The sequence below is a fragment of the Triticum aestivum genome, chromosome 2D (genome assembly GCF_018294505.1).
Source record: "Triticum aestivum cultivar Chinese Spring chromosome 2D, IWGSC CS RefSeq v2.1, whole genome shotgun sequence".
In the NCBI taxonomy this organism is placed as follows: domain Eukaryota; kingdom Viridiplantae; phylum Streptophyta; class Magnoliopsida; order Poales; family Poaceae; genus Triticum; species Triticum aestivum.
Window position 1 is genome coordinate 431,278,415 of NC_057799.1, and position 15,713 is coordinate 431,294,127.

Sequence of the window (15,713 nt, forward strand, 5' to 3'; positions counted from 1 at the left end):
CCCTCCCTCGCCGGCCCACTGCTCTGTCAACTTCACTTCTCGCCCCTGAACGACAGCGGCACAACCTCGCGTTGTCGAGCCCTGCCGCAGTCGACTCGATCGATCTGTTCGCATGCGCGCAGAACTCCTCGTCGGACATGGTGATGCACACTCCAGGATCCGCCTTGCTGGCTCGCCGGAGTCGCGGTCCGCTTGGGACGGCGTCGAGGAGTGTTCTGCGTGTGACGTGATGCTGCAAGTGTCACCACCCATGTCGAGTCGGGTGCAGCTTTTATTGCCTTCCTAGCACGGCGGTCGACTTCGCCTCCGGCATCGACATGACCGTCGGTGCCAAAGCTCTGCCGGACATGCTGTGCACGCCATGGTCATCAACGCGTATGTTGTGGGTCAGCTCGAGTCTTCTCCGCAATCGACGCCACGACCGGCGGTGCCGGCTGATGCGCCGCCGGCCACATTTGTTTGAGTATTATACGGGAACAAGCGAAAATACTTGTCTTAGTTCTTTACTAGCTGAATGCCCGTGCGTTGCCATGGAACAATAAAGTTAGACATGAGACATTGCTAAAAAAAACAAATAAATTTTCATTCATATATGTTTTGAGAATAGAATTGTATGTGCCATACATGTATTTCTTGCAATCAATTCAAAACAAATCAAACATATATCCCTTCCATGTAGTTCTTTGGGAAGTCAATTCGCTGCATGCAAGAAAATTAGAAAGTAGGTAGTTGGCTAAGGTTTAAAATGTAGAACCGGCAAACTTGATGATATGCATGCTCATAGTTTCCTGTCGATCGAGTGTTGCTCCTCTAGTTATTGAACATCCGATCTTGTTGCCAGCCTCTTGGATAAGTAGATTCATTTGCAAAAGCTTAGCTTCTTAGTGTCTGAATTCAGGAGGAACTGTACATCAGTACTTGGGCTGGTGTAGTAGCAGTACACACGTAGCACGTTTTCCACTCATATCTAGACACGACATAATGCTTTCTATCTTTGAACATTGTCCATTCTGCAAGGCTATTTGACTGTCGTCAATATGACTGCACTTGGTGGCATTGGTATTGGTACCAACAAAGGAAAGTGATTTTTACCAATTCATTATCCCATCCTGAAACAAACCATGTAGCAAACAACTGAAAAAGCACATCTCACTTCAAAATACTTAAACTATATTTGTTCCTGATTTAAAAAAATACAAATTTTATATGTGATGAGTCAAATATAAAAATTAGCCCATTTGATACACTGCAATCACAGCCCTAATATTACACATCGACTTTCAGTTACTCTGATCCAGAAGACTGGTTACAAACTGGTCAAAGAAGCAAACAAAAGAAAAACTCATCACTGAAACAAACAAATGAATATGATTTAAACTTCATTATGCAGTTACTGTCTTTCGCTCCAAGGATGTTGAGAATCATATAAAATATGGTTATGGTTTATCTATATTAGCAAGACCACAAAAGACCCCTCACTTGAGAGTACCACAAAAGTCCAAAACAATTGTTCTCGGAGGGCTCTTCTCGGGGTGAATTAAACTTTTTCCGCCTGCACTATGCAATAAATTAAAATTTCTCAACAGTTTTTCAATGGCACGAGAGTTTTAGTACTATCCTCCTAGAACTAATTTTGGTACTATCATGTTTGTTACTAAAGGCAAGTTAAGAGGAGGTCATAATATACTCCCTCTGTTCGATATTAGTTTTCATTGATTTAGTACTTGAACTAAATCAACAATAACTAAAAAGGAGTGCCGAAGGCTTCATGTAACTTCAGTATACACTCAAACTTTGAAACAAGATTTATCTTCTATTTCTACATGCGGTTGAATACATTTCGCAATCACCAAAAATAATACGGGCTTAAAATAGACTATGACAACCATAGGAATAAAAAAATGGGAAATATTTTTGTCCTTACCTTGATACCTCAGCATACTATTCCATTGCCAAACACAACCTAAAGAATGAATCACATTACTGCTATAGTTGGTGAGATGTTGTCAAGCTTAGTGACAAACAAAAAGATCAGAATGTACCATACCTTCAGCTGGTGACCTTTTGGAGTTAAATAAAGATAATTTCCAAAACGAAAAGTGAGATGTTGTATCTGGTGCCTCACCCAAATACACTTATGTCCGTTCTCTTGCAAGAACTGTATATATTCAGTAGCCTGCAATAGAAAATGGTGTCAAGAAAACCCAACTTAATAAAATGGGTTGCAGCGTATAATCAATAACCTTCTAGGTGTGTGCCATATTACTTTTATGAAAACCAGAACAAAGTTATTTACATGCATCTCTAAGAACCCAACCGAAATTAATAAAATCTCTGAGGCGAAGAACACATACAAATTAATGGACTAAAAAAAGCAGGATTGAGCAGAACAACCCCACTGTTGCTTGTTGGAAAGGGTAATCATTAAGACTTTAAGGTCGATCCATCACGAACCAAAGCCTGCACAAATGGTCAAATTCTGTACAAAAAAATCAATACAGACTACCGTTAACTAATACCTCAGGGAGCACTTTGAAGCAGGGAAAATATCATGACAGCTTTATTAACATGATTCTCGACAAGTCGGGTATTATACTTTTTTCAAGCTTGACCTCCTATATGGAGTATCTTATACAGCAGAGCAAGGTAGAAATAACAACTGGGATAATAAAAGGAATTACTACTCAGGTCGACCGACCAAAAGCTAATTCAAATATGTGATTTCAGAATCCGCTCTATTTGCTAAAAATGGAAAAGCAAAACATGGATTATATCGATAACCTTTAAAATAGTTATGTTACATTTACATGATAGCTTAGAACTACTTAAATTAGCACGATGAATCTAGATAAAATAGTGAAAGAGAACTCACCAGCCTTGCTAGTTCTCTCTTTTGGTTGCCCACAGATCTCACAGATTGTTAGAGTTCACCAACGATTGCTTGTCCAAGTAGTATAGAAATCATAACTCTACTTTTCTTTGAGCAGTAATCGTAACTCTACCTAGCCAGGTGATATATGTAGCTCCTAGGTTGTATCAACATGAGTTGAAGAAGTATAAACAGCAAATAGCGTTACATGCCAGTGTGTGCGTGTGTGTTGCTAGCTAGTCCATCAATAGAATCCACCTGCTAGTCGACCAATCAATCCATCGACTGGATCCATCTCAAGGCAAAGTTAGCTAGCTACGTTGTTAGCTCATTCAGTCCATCCCAAGGCAAGCCAGGTTTGCTCTGTGTTCGTTTTGCCATCGGCCGAAAGCGCCGGCCAAGAGGAATATTGGTTCACGGGCACTTAATTAACCGACCAGAACGAAGGAAAGGATCGAGATGCACGCACCTGTGACAGAGTCCTGACGGGGGCAAAGGGCTTAAGTCTGAGCTGTTTGCCTTCTACGCGTCCTCGTACCCCATCTGCTCCGCCACATGTGTCCTCCCCATGGCCGCCTGCGATGAAGACGACCCGTCGAATTCACATAGAGGACGCACACCCTCGGACCCTCCTCGCATAGTTCACGCCTGCCACAAACCCAAATCGTGGAAGCTGACGGCCGCGGAAGACGTCTTGAGCAAGTGGATGGAGGGCGGAGGCGGAACAGGGCTCAACAGCGAGAAAGCCAGACGGCGAGCCGTCGGCCATCTTCGCCACGGCCGAGTCGAGTGAAGTTTCTCGGGAGAGATTAGATTGGAATCGAGGGGGGTGGAGGGAATTGAGACGGAGAATAGATGATCCTCATGCAGATGGGAGTGCGGGGCCGGCGGCGACGTCCACGGCCAGGACCGCAGCCACGACGACCAGGAGAGGACGATGAGGGGAGCAGCGGCGGCGAATTTCTCGAGAGCGGAGAGATTGTTGGGCTGTTTCTCTTTTCTTTGGGGTGAGGGGAGTTGGAGGATGGGACGTGTGTTCGTGGGTGGATCGTGGCCTCTATTTTTCTTTCCTTTCTCTGCGCTGTTTTTTCGAGCGGTGGGTAGTTTTCCTGATTTTTTTAACGTACCAAGGGTGGGGGAAGGGGCATCGATAGGGTAGGAGGTCGAATGGAGGTCGAACCATCACGACGTTCGATTCTCCTTTAATAGTAGAGATTTTCTCTACTACCTAAAAGAAACGTAAGGTTCCCTCTCCCTTCTTACGTTTCGTCCAACCTCCTCGTCAAGACCTCCCGCGTATGTTTCTCACCGTCACACTGATTTTCTTAGATACAGTATATCTCCCCACCCATCTGGTTTTCTATTTAAACCGGTTTTCCATTTTTGGTAATTGGTAACACAATCATGGTAACGCAATCACGTTCAAAACGAAGAAAGGAATCTATCAAAAAGGAAGGAATCAATCAAGTTAGTATTTGGTAATAGACTATAAATTTAAGGAAAGGAATCATACGATCGTAATCAATATCAAATCAATACAGAAGAAGCTATTTTTGGTAATCACGTGCACTACTCCTTCTTTCGTCCAGCCCTTCCCTCCTTGGTGGCTCCATGCACGGAATTCCCCACCGATTGACGCACGTCTCCATCCCTCCGAAGCCATCCCCTCGCTGGTCATCGGCGCCTCCATCCCCAGCACTCCCAGCCGATGATGTAGGTCGTCATCACCATCCCTTCGAAGAACAGTGTCACCATGGTCGCCGCCGCCTCCATCTCCCGTACGCTCGGCCATTGCTGCAGGTCGAGGAGTCCGGGGGCGATGTGCAGCCGGAGTTTCATTTGTTTGTTTCCAATCTTTTTCAAGAAAGCGGAGTGCATATATTTGTTTGTTTTTACTATGTGTAGGGCTTTGAGATGAATGCGAGACCCTTTCAGAAGGTGAGCGGTAGAGATATCAGCTTTTTTGTGCCCTCATGATCACCATGAACGCTATTACACCGTTGTTGATCCTTAATTGTGTATTTTTAAGTATGAGTGATTCATTTTGTGCGTATGCAATGCAAGAGATAGACACAGCGAGACACACACGCCATGCAAATCTCCTGCAGTTCTGACCGGACCTAGGTATATCCATCAACGACATCGACAATGAGCAATACTCTATCCAGCTAAAAAGACCTTTCTCTCACGTTCAATCATTCCACTTTCTATGCGACTCTGAATGCTAGCTTGTTTCTTGCTATCCCGCAATGCATTCAAGTGTTTCGTTAATTGTTAATACGCCAAGACGTAAAATCTATAGAAGAGTTTTCCTCCAGAATTTCTTTATCAAATATTAAAACCGCAAATCACTTACCAATGCAAGTGCTTTATGGATAGATGAATAATTGCAAAAATATGACACTTGTTGACCTAAAGAATGCAGGGCTGCACCTTCTTATTAGACTTTCACCATCACATGCAGTTCCTACTTAACAGTAATTGTGATGCCATCACTTCTTCTCTAATTAGACTATGGCACTAATCCTCCCGTTTACAAATAGGAGAGTAAAATTTCCACAGAACTTCGGCAATGTGTTTCTTGCAAAATAGGAGAGTAAAGTTTGCTTACTCAACTGTTCTCGACTTCTAGCTCAGCCGACCGCCAATACAAAATCAATGATTGCGTTGGAGCATGAAAATTATATGACATATTGGATATTTTTTAAATTGTAGCAACACACACGTATTATAGTGGATGACGGACAAAAAGAAGAGTGAATTTATCTTTTCGGTAAAAAAAAGAATCGACTACGTTGTTTAAAATAATACTTACCATCGGATGTGAATGATGTTTCACATAATTGATGTTTCCCCGTTGCAACGCACGGGCATGTAGCTAGTTTATCAAAAAAAAAGACGTGGCGGAGGAGAATTGGCGTAGCCGTCGGATGGAAAAGGAAAAAACGGGAGCGCGGATGGGAACATTACGAGGGAGCAGGCAAGCCCCGTCCGCCACGTTGTGCCTGCCTGCCCGCCCGTGGTGGAGCCGTCTCGCGGGTCGAGCAACGGCACCGCCGGAATGCATTGCATGCTCTCACCCCCGTACGGTTCGCACGGGTAAACATCGGGTGAGACCACATTTCACGTACTGCCATGCATCAAATTTTAAAAAATTGATCCATTCTGTCTTTTTTAGTTTGCATATAAATTTTGTCCGATGTCAAAGTATCTGTACTCCTATGCATCAAATTTTAAATAAATACTATCAAGTTGCCTGTGCGTTGCAATGGAACAAATATTGCGATCAAGCATAACAAAATATCTAAACTTGGTTCATACATAAAATGTGTACATAAATTTAAATTAAAACCTGCAAATCTTTAATGTCTTCCTTCACAATGTATAACACAACTTCTATGTGAGTATATCCTTAACACAATATCATGCAATTTCCCTTTACATTTTTTGTGCTAGATCGACAAAGAGGCTTGCTGTGTGACAAACACCCCCTCCATTTATGAATGAAAAGTGAAATAACCAAAATATACGATCTTTCAAATTTAAAAATTTATCAGTTACAAAAGATAGGATTGTTGGGGAACTCAGTAATTTCAAAAAATTTCCTACGCACACGCAAGATCATGGTGATGCATAGCAACGAGAGGGGAGAGTGTAGTCCACGTACCCTCGTAGACCGTAAGCGGAAGCGTTATGACAACGCGGTTGATATAGTCGTACGTCTTCACGATCCGACCGATCCTAGTACTGAAAGTACGGCACTTCTGTGATCTACACACGTTCGGCTCGGTGACGTCCCACTAACTCATGATCCAGCAGAGTGTCGAGAGAGAGTTTCGTCAGCACGACGGCGTGATGACGGTGATGATGAAGCTACCGGCGCAGGGCTTCGCCTAAGCACTGCAACGATATGACCGAGGTGGATTATGGTGGAGGGGGGCACCGCATACGGCTAAGATCAATGTCTGTTGTGTGTTCTAGGGTGCCCCCTGCCCCCGTATATAAAGGAGCAAGGGAGGAGGCCGGCCGGCCGGCCCTAGTAGGAGTAGGACTCCCCCTTTCCTAGTCCAACTAGGAGGAGGAAGGGGGAAGGAAGGAGAGGGAGAGAGGGAGGGAAAGAGAGGGCACCGCCCCCCTCCTTCTCCAATTCGGACTCCTCATGGGGGGGGGGGGGCGGCCAGCCCATGGCTCCCTCCTCTCTCTCACACAAGGCCCATGTTGGTCCATTAGTTCCCCCGGGGGTTCCGATAACCCCCCGGCACTCCGATAATTATCCGGTGACCCCCGGAACACTTCCGGTGTCCGAATATAGTCGTCCAATGTATCAATCTTTATGTCTCGACCATTTCGAGACTCCTCGTCATGTCCGTGATCACATCCAGAACTCCGAACTATCTTCGGTACATCAAAACACATAAACTCATAATACCGAACATTAAGCGTGCGGACCCTACGGGTTCGAGAACTATGTAGACATGACCGAGACACGTCTCCGGTCAATAACCAATAGCGGAACCTGGATGCTCATATTGGTTCCTACATATTCTATGAAGATCTTTATCGGTCAAACCGCATAACAACATACGTTGCTCCCTTTGTCATCGGTATGTTACTTGCCCGAGATTCGATCGTTGGTATCCTCATACCTAGTTCAATCTCGTTACCGGCAAATCTCTTTACCCGTTCCGTAATGCATCATCCCGCAACTAACTCATTAGTCACAATGCTTGCAAGGCTTATAGTGATGTGCATTACCGAGAGGGCCCAGAGATACCTATCCGATACACGGAGTGACAAATCCTAATCTTGATCTGTGCCAACTCAACAAACACCATCAGAGACACCTGTAGAGAATCTTTATAATCACCCAGTTACGTTGTGACGTTTGATAGCACACAAGGTGTTCCTCCGGTATTCGGGAGTTGCATAATCTTATAGTCTGAGGAACATGTATAAGCCATGAAGAAAGTAGTAGCAATGAAACTGTAACGATCATAATGCTAAGCTAACGAATGGGTCTTGTCCATCACATCATTCTCCTAATGATGTGATCCCGTTCATCAAATGACAACACATGTCTATGGTTAGGAAACATAACCATCTTTGATAAACGAGCTAGTCAAGTAGAGGCATACTAGGGACACTTTGTTTTGTCTATGTATTCACACATGTACTAAGTTTCCGGTTAACACAATTCTAGCATGAATAATAAACATTTATCATGAAATAAGGAAATAAATAATAACTTCATTATTGTCTCTAGGGCATATTTCCTTCAATCTCCCACTTGCACTAGAGCCAATAGTCTAGTTCACATCGCCATGTGATTTAACACCAATAGTTCACTTCACCATGTGATTAACACCCATAGTTCACATCCGCCATGTGACCAACACTCAAAGGGTTTACTAGAGTCAGTAATCTTAGTTCACATCGCCATGTGATTAACACCCAAAGAGTACTAAGGAGTGATCATGTTTTGCTTGTGAGAGAAGTTTAGTCAATGGGTCTGCCATATTCATATCCGTATGTATTTTGCAAATTTCTATGTCAACAATGCTCTGCACGGAGCTACTCGAGCTAATTGCTCCCACTTTCAATATGTATCCAGATTGAGACTTAGAGTCATCCGGATTAGTGCCAAAACCTGCATCGATGTAACCCTTTAGGATAAACTTTTTGTCACCTCCATAACCGAGAAACATATCCTTATTCCACTAAGGATAATTTTGACCAATGTCTAGTGATCTACTCCTAGATCACTATTGTACTCCCTTGCCAAACTCAGGGCAGGGTATACAATAGGTCTGGTACACAGCATGACATACTTTATAGAACCTATGGCTGAGGCATAGGGAATGACTTTCATTCTCTCTCTATCTTCTACCGTGGTTGGGTTTTGAGTCTTACTCAACTTCACACCTTGCAACACAGGCAAGAACTCTTTCTTTGACTGTTCCATTTTGAACTACTTCAAAAACTTGTCAAGGTATGTACTCATTGAAATAACTTATCAAGCGTCTTGATCTATCTCTATAGATCTTGATGCTCAATATGTAAGCAGCTTCATCGAGGTCTTTCTTTGAAAAACTCCTTTCAAACACTCTTATGCTTTCCATAAAATTCTACATCATTTCCGATCAACAATATGTCATTCACATATACTTATCAGAAAGGTTGTAGTGCTCCCACTCACTTTCTTGTAAATACAGGCTTCATCACAAGTCTGTATACAACTATATGCTTTGATCAACTCATCAAAGCGTATATTCCAACTCTGTGATGCTTTGCACAAGTCCATGGATGGATCGCTGGAGCTTGCACATTTTGTTAGTGATACGTCTCCAACGTATCTATAATTTTTGATTGTTCCATGCTATTATATTATCTATTTTGGATGTTTAATGGGCTTTATTATACACTTTTATATTATTTTTGGGACTAACCTACTAACCCAAGGCCCAGTGCAAATTGCTGTTTTTTGCCTATTTCAGTGTTTCGCAGAAAAGGAATATCAAACGGAGTCCAAATGGAATGAAACCTTTGGGAGAGTTATTTTTGGAACGAACATGATCCAGAGGACTTGGAGTGGACGTCAAGAAACAAACGAGGAGGCCACGAGGCAGGGAGGCGCGCCTGGCCCCCCTGGGCGCGCCCCCACCCTCGTGGGCCCCTCGTAGCTCCACCGACCTACTTCTTCCTCCTATATGTACCCACAACCTCGAAACTAACCAGGAGCACCACGAAACCCTATTTCCACAGCCGCAACCTTCTGTACCCGTGAGATCCCATCTTGGGGCATTTTCCGGCGCTCCGCCGGAGGGGGCATCGGTCACGGAGGGCTTCTACATCAACACCATAGCCTCTCCGATGATGTGTGAGTAGTTTACCTCAGACCTTCGGGTCCATAGTTATTAGCTAGATGGCTTCTTCTCTCGCTTTGGATCTCAATACAAAGTTCTCCTCGATCTTCTTGGAGATCTATTCGATGTAATTCTTTTTGCGGTGTGTTTGTCGAGATCCGATGAATTGTGGGTTTATGATCAAGATTATCTATGAATAATATTTGAATCTCCTCTAAATTCTTTTATGTATGATTGGTTATCTTTGCAAGTCTCTTCGAATTATCAGTTTGGTTTGGCCTACTAGATTGATCTTTCTTGCAATGGGAGAAGTGCTTAGCTTTGGGTTCAATCATGCGGTGCTCGATCCTAGTGACAGAAGGGGAAATGACACGTATTGTATTGTTGCCATCGAGGATAAAAAGATGGGGTTTGTGTCATATTGCTTGAGTTTATCCCTCTACATCATGTCATCTTGCCTAATGCGTTACTCTGTTCTTATGAACTTAATACTCTAGATGCATGCTGGATAGCGGTTGATGTGTGGAGTAATAGTAGTAGATGCAGGCAGGAGTCGGTCTACTTGTCGCGGACGTGATGCCTATATACATGATCATGCCTAGATATTCTCATAACTATGCACTTTTCTATCAATTGCTCGACAGTAATTTGTTCACCCACCGTAATACTTATGCTATCTTGAGAGAAGCCACTAGTGAAACCTATGGCCCCCGGGTCTATTTTCCATCATATAAGTTTCCAATCTATTTTTATTTTGTAATCTTTACTTTTAGTATTTATCATAAAAATACTAAAAATATTATCTTATCATCTCTATCAGATCTCACTTTTGCAAGTGGCCGTGAAGGGATTGACAACCCCTTTATCACGTTGGTTGCAAGGTTCTTATTTGTTTGTGTAGGTACGAGGGACTTGTGTGTGGCCTCCTACTGGATTGATACCTTGGTTCTCAAAAACTGAGGGAAATACTTACGCTACTTTGCTGCATCACCCTTTCCTCTTCAAGGGAAAACCAACGCATGCTCAAGAGGTAGCAAGAAGGATTTCTGGCGCCGTTGCCGGGGAGTCTACGCACAAGTCAAGACATACCAAGTACCCATCACAAACTCTTATCCCTCGCATTACATTATTTGCCATTTGCCTCTCGTTTTCCTCTCCCCCACTTCACCTTTGCCGTTTTATTCACCCTCTCTTTCCGTTCGCCTCTTTTTCGCTTGCTTCTTGTTTGCTTGTGTGCTGGATTGCTTGCTTGTCACGATGGCTCAAGATAATACTAAATTATGTGACTTTGCCAATACCAACAACAATGATTTTCTTAGCACTCCGATTTCTCCTCTTACTGATGCTGAATCTTGTGAAATTAATGATGCTTTGCTAAATCTTGTCATGAAAGATCAATTCGCCGGCCTTCCTAGTGAAGATGCCGCTACCCATCTAAATAACTTTGTTGATTTGTGTGATATGCAAAAGAAGAAAGATGTGGATAATGATATTGTTAAATTGAAGCTATTTCCTTTCTCGCTTAGAGATCGTGCTAAAACTTGGTTTTCGTCTTTGCCTAAAAATAGAATTGATTCATGGAATAAGTGCAAAGATGCTTTTTATCTCTAAGTATTTTCCTCCCGCTAAGATCATCTCTCTTAGAAACGATATTATGAATTTTAAGCAACTTGATCATGAACATGTTGCACAAGCTTGGGAGAGGATGAAATTAATGATACGCAATTGCCCTACACATGGTTTGAATTTATGGATGATCATACAAAAAGTTTATGCCGAATTGAATTTTGCTTCTAGAAATCTTTTAGATTCGGCCGCGGGAGGCACTTTTATGGAAATCACTTTAGGAGAAGCTACTAAACTCCTAGATAATATTATGGTTAATTATTCTCAATGGCACACTGAGAGATCTACTAGTAAAAAGGTTCATGCAATTGAAGAGATTAATGTTTTGAGTGGAAAGATGGATGAACTTATGAAATTGTTTGCTAATAAGAGTGTTTCTTTTGATCCCAATGATATGCCTTTGTCTACTTTGATTGAGAATAATAATGAATCTATGGATGTGAATTTTGTTGGTAGGAACAATTTTGGTAACAACGCTTATAGAGGAAACTTTAATCCTAGTAATTCCTCTAATAATTATGGTAATTCCTACGACAACTCTTATGGAAATTTTAATAAGATGCCCTCTGATTTTGAGGCTAGTGTTAATGAATTTATGATTTGTCAAAAGAATTTCAATGCTTTGCTTGAAGAAAATTGCCTAAGATTGATCAATTGGCTAGGAACGTGGATATAATTTCTCTTGATGTTGATTCTTTGAAACTTAGATCTATTCCACCTAAGCATGATATCAATGAGTCTCTCAAAGCCATGAGGATTTCCATTGATGAGTGCAAAGAAAGAACCGCTAGGATGCGTTGTAAGTGCATCTAGTGCCCCTTAGTGATTTTGGTGTATTGAAGACTTATAGGTTAAGGGACTAATGAGTTTATGAGTGTACACAGGTCTATAAGTCTATGAGGAGTTTGATATTTACAGAGAAAGTCAACCCCTAAAAATGAAGTTCTTCACCTGAAGACTTTGTAATTCTGAAGACTTTCTGAAGATTTTGAAAGTGAAGAAATTGGTGTGACCTTGAAGACTTGGTATTCATTCGAGGAACATGAAGCGTGAAGACTTTTGTTTTTGTAGTTTCATTTTATCTTTCTTGAGTCATAGGAAACACCGTACTGTTAAAGGGGGTCGAAGAAATACTAAGGAAAAATTTCCATGTGATGCTCAACTCAAAATCCTACACCTACCAATCCCTTCGAGTGAAGCCATTGGAAATCTCATACAGTTCAGTCAATTTCTTGAGTGACAGAGATGAAGTTCTTATGGTTGCTGAGGAATTTGTTCTGACTGAGGAGTTAGGTATTCGCCAGTGCGGATTGCCTACACAGTAAGGAACATGATAGCCCTGAGGTATTTGATACTCAAAATTCCGACCGTTGCTATGCTATGCGCCAGCTGTCCCAAAATATCTACCCACCTAACGGTCATATCATTGAAGGGCATTTATGTCTTATCATGTCGGGCTGCTCCCTAGGCTATAAATAGCCGCCCCCTACAACCACTAGATGGTTGGCTGCTCCGAGAGAAACTGACACTTATCATTTGAGAGCATCCCATCCTCCGAGGACTTTGAGCGAAAATCATCAAGTGAGGAAACCCAAACCCAAACACCTACAAACCCAAAGTGATTGAGCATCACTGAAGAGATTGATCCTGCGTGGATCCAACACTTGTTACCTTTGAAGACTGTGCTTCTTCCAGATGGTTAAGCGTCATGGTCTAGAGCATCCAAGAGGAAATTGTGGATCGCCGAGTGACCAAGTTTGTGAAGGTTTGGAAGTCACCTGAAGACTTACCACGAGTGATTGGGCGAGGTCTGTGTGACCTTAGCTCAAGGGGAATACGGTGAGGACTAAGTGTCCTGGACTGCGTGTTCAGGACTGGGTGTCCAGGACTGTGTGTCCTCAGGTTTAAATACCTAGCCACCCTAACCAGACGTACAACTGTCACAACAGTTGGAACTGGTCTACCAAATCATTGTCTTCACCAAGCCTACTGGTTCTATTTCCTCAACTCTTCCATTTCCTCATTATTGTGTTGAGTACTTGTTCATATCTGTTTGAAGACTTTGACTGAAGACTTTCTCAATTTCCTCAGTTCAATTTCTTCAGTCTGTTTGTCTTCATCCTGTTTTATCCTGTGCTTACGCTTCATGTACTTTGTGTCTGTTTTCATTTCATCATGATGACCATGTTTATGTTATGTCATGTATGCATCTGAGTACTTATTCCGCTGCAAGTAGTTCTTTGCTTAGGAATTTCCTCACCCTGAAATTCCTCAGTGAAGAATTCATAAAAATCGCCTATTCACCCCCCTCTAGTCGACTTAACGCACTTTCAATTGGCATCAGAGCAAGGTACTCCCTTGTTCTGTGTGATTTTGGTTTAACCGCCTGGAGTTTTAGTTATGTCGACCGTAGGTATGATCAAGGTCTCTGCTGGGTGTCCTACCTTCGATGGGATGGACTAGCCCTACTAGAAGAATAAGATGCGAATGCATCTTGAGGCAATTGATAACGATCTCTGGTATGTTGTGGAAAATGGTGTTCCCTCAGTCTCACCTTCACTGAACGCTACTGATGTGAAGAAATTCAAGCAACTCGATTCCCAAGCGAAGAACATCATATGTGGCCATCTGAGCAAAGGGCAGTATGGAAGAGTGAGTGCTTTGGAAACTGCTAAGCTTATCTGGGATAGGCTGTCCAAGGTCAATGAAGGAGTCTCAACTCAACGTGACTCTCGAGTTGACGTTCTTCGCAATCTCTTCAACCGCTTCAAAAGACTCGACAATGAAAATGTTCAGCAAACCTTCGATCGCCTCACTACATCTCAAATGAGATTCAAGCACTCGGTGCCACTGACATCACCGACCATGAGGTGGTGAAGAAGTTGCTGAGATCGCTTGATTCCTCATTCGATACTCTGGCACTGATGATACAAGAACGTGGAGATTACAAGTCACTTGATCCCGCTGATATCCTCGAGAGGCTAAACACTCATGAGTTCCAGCTTGCTGAGAAGAGAGATCTCTATGGTTCGAGTTATGGCAGATCACGTGCTCTAAAGGCCAAGGCAGTTTTTGAGTCTGAAGATGAAGATTCTGGCAGCAGCCTTGGTGATCCTGAAGAACTGAGCTAGGAACTAGCACTGCTCGTGAAGAAATTTCAGAAGTTCTCAAGACGTGGTCGGTTTGGAAAATCCTCAAGGAGCAATGATTCCTCATCCAGTGACTACAAGAAGAGGCTATGCCACAAATGCAAGAAACCTGGTCACTACATTCAAGATCGTCCTCAGTGGGAAAAGGAATCAAAGAAGAAGAAATACAAGGATTACAGTTCTGATGATGCGAAGAAGAAGAAGAAGAAATCTTCAAAGTCTTCATCATCAAAATCCTCAAAGTCTTCATCGCACAAGAAGAGCAGCTCCAAGAAGGCTCGGGCATTCATTGGCAAAGAAATGGACTCTGAGGCTGAATCTGAGGAACATGGGGAAGAGGAGGCATCTGAGGAGTCCGAGTCTGGTGTGGCGAGCCTAGCTCTCGCTACTGCATTCGTCAGCAAGTCTATCTTCAACTCTGAAGAAAATGGCTCCACCAACAAGGCTGATGAAGACAATGATGACTACGCTCCCACCTATTGCTTCATGGCAAAAGGTGCCAAGGTACTCAAATACCCCTCCTCTGAATCAAGTGAAGATGAATCTGATGAAAACCTCAAGCCTAGTTACTCTAAACTTGCTAAGATTGCTGTGAAACAACAAAAGGCTTTTGAGAAGGTTCAAAACATGCTAGACAAATGTGATGATATGTTGGGTGAAGAAATGGATCGCACTAAAACCTTGACTGATAGTCTTCAGAGACTTCAATCTAGGTTTGACAACCTTCAAGGTCATCATAACACTCTCTTATCTGATCATGAGAAGCTTTCTTATGAATTTCTTCAAAGAAAGCAAGATCTTGAAAAGCTAAGGGTGAGTTATGAAGATCTTCAGAAGGAGCGCGATTCATTACTTGCTCAACAAATCAGCGCTGCTCAGGAAGAATTTGTTCCTCCATGTTTGAAGTGCATTGAACGTGAATCTGCTGATTCTTCACCTGAATGTTCAAATGCTTCTAATGCTACAAATTCTTCATCTGTCTGTGCTATCACTAATTCCTCATCTGAGGACAATGCTAGTATCACTGATGATGCAGGGCTGAAGGAATTGTACATGACAGGCATGTACAAAAGCCTCAAAGGGCATCAGGCTCTTTGTGATGTGCTTAAAAAGCAGATCCTCAACAGGAACCCTAGGAAAGAGGATATTGCCTTTGAGAGGAAAATCAATGCTGATGGAACATATTGGAAGCCTGAGCAGTACCCC

At 42.6% G+C, this 15,713-nt stretch overlaps 1 long non-coding RNA gene across 4 annotated transcripts; it reads right to left on the reverse strand.

The window, feature by feature from the left end:
* Nucleotides 1–587: 587 nt before the first annotated feature.
* LOC123053636 (uncharacterized) lies at nucleotides 588–3,947 on the reverse strand. 4 transcript variants are annotated; one of them, XR_006425732.1, is made up of 5 exons: nucleotides 3,339–3,947; nucleotides 2,355–2,479; nucleotides 2,048–2,176; nucleotides 1,925–1,963; nucleotides 588–1,109 (listed from the first exon to the last, which is right to left on the reverse strand). It is a non-coding gene; the product is annotated as an uncharacterized lncRNA (long non-coding RNA). The 4 variants fall into 4 exon arrangements; XR_006425731.1 differs by having other exon boundaries at nucleotides 2,048–2,479; XR_006425730.1 differs by having other exon boundaries at nucleotides 2,355–3,947.
* Nucleotides 3,948–15,713: the final 11,766 nt, after the last annotated feature.